This window comes from Hibiscus syriacus, unplaced genomic scaffold (assembly GCF_006381635.1).
Source record: "Hibiscus syriacus cultivar Baekdansim isolate YM2019G1 unplaced genomic scaffold, ASM638163v2 tig00112487_pilon, whole genome shotgun sequence".
Taxonomy (NCBI): domain Eukaryota; kingdom Viridiplantae; phylum Streptophyta; class Magnoliopsida; order Malvales; family Malvaceae; genus Hibiscus; species Hibiscus syriacus.
Window position 1 is genome coordinate 170355 of NW_024063341.1, and position 8053 is coordinate 178407.

The following is an 8053-nucleotide window of genomic DNA, read 5'->3' on the forward strand; positions in this document are numbered from 1 at the left end:
CTAAAAAAGAGAACTTTTTTTCAAAAGATTTTTATCAGATCTAGTTCTCTACGAGGTTTTTTTGTGAAAACTAATCGGAGATTTGGAAAGAGGAGAACAAAAGCTTTCGAATGATGTAAAAAAATGTGGTTTTGTCGCCGATAAACGGCGACCGACGCCAGTCTACGACGGCCGACGAGGCGGCACACGGTTTAAATCTGGGTTTAAATTAACCCCGACGGAGTGTTCTTCATAAAAGGAAGAACATGATGAACATGTTCAGAGAACAAAAAAAAGGTTTTGATCCGTTTTGAGGTGGAAAATGAAAATAGTTTGTGATTTCTAGGCTTTATAGCCAACCCAAAACCTGACCGCTTTCACCCTATAATCAACGTGTTTCTGATCGGGTATGGGTTAATTACAAAATTGATCCCTGATTTCTTTTTTAAAACCTATTTTTCTCCATAAATTCGATTTTAATTTCGATTTTTCTTTTAAATTCACCCTCACTATATTTTATTTTTCAATTTGGTCATTTCTTTATTTATTTCATCTTTTATTTAATTATATTTAAAAGACTACCATGCTTAATGAGTCATTAATTCGATAATAATCATTCTTTTATTTTTCTTTTTATTATCTCTTTTATTTTAATTTTAGTAATTTTATCTTTGTTTAATTTTGCAATTGATATTTTTTAAAATTTAATTGACTTTTTCTTTACATTATTTTTATTACGTTGTGTTTTCAATATGTGTGATTTGGTTTTGTTCTATTTATTTTAATTTTTCATTATGTTAATTTTATTTCTCGGCATATATATATATATATATATATATATATATATATTACTTTGTTTAAAGTATTATAATTTAACTTTTGTCTCTTTTTTATTTTGATTAATTCAATATTTCATTTTTTAACATCTTTTTGCCCTTTTAGGAGTACTCTTAAATCAATTAAAGGTAAGCAACTTGGATCGAATTTTTACCTTTTAATTTAACTTTCAATTTTCTTAATTAAGACAATTGGAAATTAAATTAGTACGGAAAGGGCAGTACAAGGGTGTTAATCCTTCCTTGACTGTAATCGACTCTCGAATCCGACATATTTCTGGTAAAATGCAGATCAGGTAAGATGGTGTTCGATCAACCTAAATATTATTTTTTAAATGAGGCTCTAACCCATTTATTCAAGTCGAAGCCCAATTCTGGTCCAACCCGAAAAAGGGCCGCAACACATTAAATTGTAGGGACTATAGTTAATGAGTGCAATCATCCAAACAAGAAAGCGAAACATAAAAGATAGAAGAAGTGGAAGAACTTTAACTTACAAAATCATAGGTAAGTTGTTAATATTTTCCTTAAAAGAACTGTTGAATTGTTGATGGAAGAGAAGGACGAGAAATGATAACTCAACATGCATAAAACCTAGCAAATAGAATCTACATGATACTTCTTCCTTCTAAAATTGATAGTTAAGAGATGAGGAATCTGAATGTTAAATTGTTTTCTTTTCCTCAGAAAACTAAATTAAGTTATTGATAGTATTGGCAAATTAATCTTAAATTTATTAACCAAAAACTAGAAATCCGAATCTTAGAAAGCAATGCAAAGTTTATAATACCTTGAACCATTATCACCAAGGCCATGAAGCCAAACTATGGTTGCTTGGTGCCTACCTTTGGGCCTAACCACATGGGTTTTTCCAAATTCAAATGCCCCCCTTCTACCACCCTTAAATTTGTCAAGGCACAGCTCAAGTATTAACAGTTAAAATTAAGAGAAAATAACTTCAGTGACCGAAAATACCTTATAATATACGATTTTAATCAATTTTTTTTGGATTTACAAAAATAACCAACAAATTCGCAACGCGAACTCTTATTTCGCAACACAGTTTCCAAATTCGCAACTCGAACATGGAAATTTTCGCAACATGAATTTTGTTTTCGCAACGCTAATTACCGATATAGGTAACAACAACTATTCGCAACGCGAATTTCGTTTTCGCAACGCGATTTTCGCAAATCAAATTCGCCAATTTCGCAATTCAATTACCGATATAGGTAAACACGGTAGACAAAATCCGGTAAAAAATCTGAATTCGACAATTTGAAAACTGAGTTACGAATTTAGCAAATTCGTGTTGCGAACTGTAAAATTTTGCCTCTTAAAGAAAAAATTAAAGAACATAAAATGCACTGGAGTGGTTTTTAACCTGGGACATCCAGTTGCTAAGTCCACGTATGAATCACTCAGTTAAACCTACGCCTGAAAATGAATTGAACAAATACGAACGAGGGTATGTTTATGTTCGTTCGTTCGTTCGTTTAGCTTTAACCAAACAAACGAACTGACGAAATGATTTTTTCTTTAAGAGGCGAGATTTTACATTTCGCAACACGAATTTGTCAAATTCGCAACTCAGTTTTCAAATTGGCGAATTCGAATTTTTGACCGGATTTTTTCTACCGTTTTTACCTATATCGGTAATTGAGTTGCGAAATTGGCGAATTCGCGTTGCGAATAATTGTGTTTACCTATATCGGTACTTAGCATTGCGAAAACGAAATTCGCGTTGTGAATAACTTAGCTAAACCTACGCCTGTAAATGAATTGACCAAACACGAACGAGGGTATACTCATGTTCATTCGTTCGTTCGTTTAACTTTAACCAAGCAAACGAACTGTCGAAATGATTTTTTCTTTAAGAGGCGAGATTTTACAGTTCGTAACAATAATTTGCCAAATTCGCAACTCAGTTTTTAAATTGGCGAATTCGGATTTTTGACCGGATTTTTTCTACCATGTTTACCTATATCGGTAATTGAGTTGGGAAATTGACGAATTCGATTTGCAAAATTCGCGTTGCGAATTTGTTGGTTATTTTTGTAAATTCAAAAAAAAATTGGTTAAATTCGTATATTATAAGGTATTTTCGGTTACTAAAGTTATTTTCTCTAAAATTAAACACGGGGAAAATCAGGCTACCGAATTTGTAGAAAAATCTACTTCACTCGGCATATATTATATATACCAAACCACCATGAATAACATGAAGAACTGGTATATTCAATTGCCTTAAGAGCAATCAAAATACTTACACAAGCTTGCTGGTGAGCTAACATTATAGACATTACGCTATGAGTAAGATAGAGCAAAGCAGATAAACTAACCAGAACCAAGAGAAGGACCTGTGAAGCTCATATTATCCCACCTGTTGCACTAGAAGGAGGAGCACTGATCCTGGAATGAAGAAAGAAAAGATGTATATTTATATTTCACATCAAATGTCAGTTCTGCAAAGTGATTAATTTTCACTGCATTGATATATGATACAAGAATCTACATAAAAGCTTGCCCAAAATTGGTACATTACAACAAATTCATCAGAGAGAAGACTTTTCCATCTAATCCAAATTACATATCTTTCAAAACCCTTGATGAAAATGGGGTTTGAGCTCTAAATAAATGATGACATTCATCGCACATAATGAAAAAAAAAACCTTAGATGACAATTCATAGGAAACTAAGATTATCAATATTGAAGAAAAAAACCCAAGCTGGGAAAAGAATGAAACTTTAAAAGTTGGCAAAAAAAAATAGCAAATTTAACTCCAAAAATTCCATTGAAAAATGAAAAAGCAGAAACAGGGGAAAAGAAGAGATCCAAAAGGCAAAAATGATTCTCTCGTTTTAGGCATTTTACCTTTTCAGCTGATATGTCGATTGAATTTGAAAACTGGTTTTAGTCACCAACAAGGGGGGGGGGGGGGGGAATCACCCCTTTTGGTCCCAATCCGAAGGCCAAATTTTCTCCGATAACTTTGTTTTTATTTTTGTCGTTTCAGGATTATTTTTTCCAAAAAGGTAAATGGGTAAATTACGTATTTAGTATCTAAACTATTAGTTTTAGTATATTTATGTACCTAAACTTTTAATTTGTTCAACATCATATCTAAAATTTAGTTTTTGTTTCATTTTTAGTACCTCAATCAAATTTTAACGTGAAATTTTCAAAAAAATTGAAGTTTAGGTACTAAAACAATTCAAAATTGATAGTTTAGGTACTAAACGTATTAAGTTTTTAACGACGAATACTAAAAACAAAAACTAAATATTATGCATGACTTTGAAAAAAATAAAAGTTTAATTGCTAAAACGGATAATAATCATCCCGAGTCGAGCTTTTATCTAGTTTTGACAGAGTCGAATTCGAGCTGCTCACGAGCGGCTCAACTTATTAAACACTCTTAAGGATAATAATCATTCCTTTTAACTACTAAAATTAAAATTTAAAAGATAAACTTTTTATAAAAAAAATATATTTAAATAATCTCAATCATCAATTTACACTCAAGTGATGGTGGTGAAAGGAAATTAGAACACTCAGAAACTCAAGTGACTCAGCCTTATATAGAGAAAGAAGGAGGGGGGAGACATCCATTCGTATCTCTTTTATAAAAAACTGCCATGTCTCTAATAACTTGCAACAAAGAAGATCTAGAGTTTACGTAAAAAATAAGGACAAACTTATACATGTCCACTGAAGCTTGTAAATTTCACCACTGATGTATACATATAACGCAGGTGCATTAAACACAATCTAATTCAAAGGCAATAGCTGATGAAGGAATATTCGGTAGCCACAAGGCAGCAGCAGCAGCATCAAAGTGGAATAACATCTTGATGACCAGACCACCTCAACCGATAAATTAAACAGAATCCAGCAGCTGCAGGTAAGTACGAAATTCGAGAGAGTGAAAAGTAAGACAGTTTTGATTCTTTTGAAGATCAAGTATGAAACAAGAAGTTGTCAAGGAAGATCTGACCATGTAATCTAGATACCAAGAAGCTAAATGGCACGAAGGTATGCCAAAAGTAGCCATGGAGAAAGAGCAAAAACAAGCTGAGCACGAAAGAAAGAACACCTACTGTCGACATATCTTCAAACAGTATTTCAGATTATGGTTCTTGCTCCCTTCTTGTCGTTGTCACTATCTTCCCACATAAAGCATCATTCTGAACCCTGAGTACCTCATTTTCAAGTTTTAAATTCGCGTTCTCCGCCAACAGCTGTGGTACATTACTATTAAGATTCGCATTCTTCCTTTGTTTCCCATTTTCGAGCCGCAATAGATCACCCTAAAGTTAAAACAACTGAGTGAAAAGAAAAATTATACCATCATATGCAAGCTTTAAAATGAGGAATACATGTTAGCTTTTACAAAGACACCCAAACACATCTTCATGGGTTCAAATCGCAGGAATTACTAGTTTAAAATCTATACAACTGCATTTATATGAGCAGAAAGAAAAGAGACATACTAGATACTGTGCAAGTGTTTCGCCTAGAACATCTATGGTCGTGCTTCAGCCGCAAAAGATCATTCCTCAACTGATCAATCATGGCTGCTTGCTGTTCTACGGTTTGTTTCATGGAAGCATTATCCTCTTTTAATGACTGATTCTCGACCTTTAAAGAGTCATTTTCTCCTCTAAGGTTCACAATATCCAATTGCATTTGCATTTTGTTTTTCTGTTTCCAAAGGAAAAAAGAAGCATCATTCATTACTCAAACTATACATCAACAGGAACAAAATCTTTATATGCCTAGAGATTCTGCTCTTAGATCTTCCTTTTTAATTTCTCCTTAACATCTCTTAACTCTAATGCTTCTACCTTCTAGCTATCAAGGGACACTTTTATAACAATTAATTCGTTGCCAATTGCCAAACAAACTGATAAAAGCTTCTCCCAAGGCATATTCTAAGTATCCAAATTCTTTCAAGGAAATGAGATGGTACCTAACCTTTATTCTTCCGCGATATGCTGATTAATTTTCCTTTTCGTCTCTTTTCGTTCAGTTTCGGATAAAATAGACTGACTTATTTTCAAAACTCGAGCATTTGAAGTGTTTGGAGATTGAGATGCCTGGACTATGCTTCCATTACTCTGCTTTACGGTAATCCCGCTGTTTAGTTCTTGATTACATGCTGGCACCTGAAAATGGGGGGGGGGGGGGACGTTTGAGCTCAAACGAAATTGAAATAAAACCGAAATGTCAGTAACTATCAGAAAAGTTGAATATTGTTAACTCAACAGCACAATCTGAAACTTAAAAAAGAATACCAAAGATTCTTACATTTGCTTTAACGTATTCAGATAGGTTAGAGAGAAAAGGCTCGACCCATAAGGTATACATGGATTGTATCGCTTCACCAACAAACAGAAAACAGAGAGAAATCGAAATCCAAGTGCCTTGTTTTTATAGTGAGACGGTGGAGACTTGTGATTTCTCTATAAGTTGTGTAGACGGCGACGTATATTTGGCGATACATCGTGTAGGTAGAGTTGACTCGCCCGATTTTCTTTCGACTGCGAAAAGGAAAGGAAATTCAGTGGAAATTGGTGGGAGATTTCGCGTTTCCTGCTGGGAAAAAAATAATGTTACGGAGATATATCGTTGCATAACCGTTTTTTTAGGTGTAACAATTATTTATTGTTTTTAAAAAAAATTATGATTTTTTATTTTAGAAAATTCGGTAATTTTAAATTAATTAGAATTAAATTGAAAGGAGTCGTCATCGACCTTTGAGTTAAGTATGTCGAATACTTAAAAAGCGTCTTTTAAAACAATTTTAAGAAAAATCATTTTTTAAGACAAAAGTTGGTCTGCGTTTACCAAAGATTCGATTAAAACGGGTTCGGGAGTCGGTTACGCGTGACGAAGGATTAGCACCCCCACAACGCCCAAAATTGGTACTGTGTCGTTTACACATTGTCGTAATGGGGAAAAATATGATTCGAATATAAAATCAAAATATGATCCATTTATTAAAATTAATTTGATTTGTTTCTAACTAATTAATTAGAGAAAAATCTTTAACTTGAAAAGAAATCTCGAGATTAGCAATCCTCCGTCGGGAAGGCTATTTCGACTATTTCTTATCCTGAAAGAATATTCTCTTTTCGATAAAACGCTAATCGAATATAAATTGAAAATTGACATTCTTCTTAAAATACAATGAAATAAATTGTGAATTAAAATAACACATTGTATCAATAAAATAAATTAATTAGTAAAATAAAATGGATTTATTTCAAGTTCGTATTTGTTCGAATGTCGTATTGGATTATACCAATTCGATCAAGTGATACTTTCTACGCCCGTTCTTGAAACTATTCAAATAAATAAAATATATTTAAGGAAATATGATAGAAACAAATACGATGTAAAATAAAATATTTACAACATATAATAATAATATTTACAACATGTACATACATAAGGGACTGAAATGAAAAATAAATATTACAAACCAAAACACAAATAAATAAAAGTATTTGAACTTACAAGGAATAACATGGTAATAATAACAACTTAAAGGGTTAAAACAGCAAAAATATAAATTTAGAAGACTAAAATAATAAATACAGAAACTTAAAGGTCTAAACAGTAATTAAACCCAATGTCCAGCAATGACTAAATTAAAATAATTACAAATGAAATGGCTAGAATCGAATATCAAAGAAAAATATACAATAATGATAACCATTGGTAAAGTCCAATGACTTCAATCATACAAAATCTAATTTCAAACAATTTGATTCTAAACCAATGAATTGAGCCGACAACTTCACATCCTGAACATGGATTATTGAAGTTTCTCCAAATAACTTCTAAAACGTCACTTTCATTTTGTCAAATTTGTTGCATTATTTCATCAAATCAACGATTATTACTAATATTTTATTTAAAAGCCTAACCAAAAATTCAATCTCTATGATTGTGATATATCCCTATTGTTGAATAATTTTCCAACACACGAAACTAACTTCAACATTTTGCTTACGAGTGATCCTTAATAAAATAAAATAACCAAACAGACAAGGACTAAATTAGTAAAAATAGAATTTTAAAGGACTAAAAAGTAATTAAAAACAAAATCCAGATTACAAATATTAAATAAGCCAGGTACCAGAAATGAAAATAACCCATAAATAGCATTTAGGACTAAACTGTAATAAACAAAATCATGAAGGCAAAATTATAAATAAACCAAATGTA

The 8053-nt window shown here is 32.1% G+C and overlaps 1 long non-coding RNA gene across 2 annotated transcripts; it reads right to left on the reverse strand.

The window, feature by feature from the left end:
• Nucleotides 1-4922: 4922 nt before the first annotated feature.
• Nucleotides 4923-6390, reverse strand: LOC120180024. 2 transcript variants are annotated; one of them, XR_005521661.1, is made up of 4 exons: nt 6128-6390; nt 5795-5985; nt 5311-5521; nt 4923-5127 (listed from the first exon to the last, which is right to left on the reverse strand). It is a non-coding gene; the product is annotated as an uncharacterized LOC120180024 (long non-coding RNA). The 2 variants fall into 2 exon arrangements; XR_005521660.1 differs by lacking the exon at nt 6128-6390 and having other exon boundaries at nt 5795-6105.
• Between the last annotated feature and the right edge of the window lie 1663 nt (nt 6391-8053).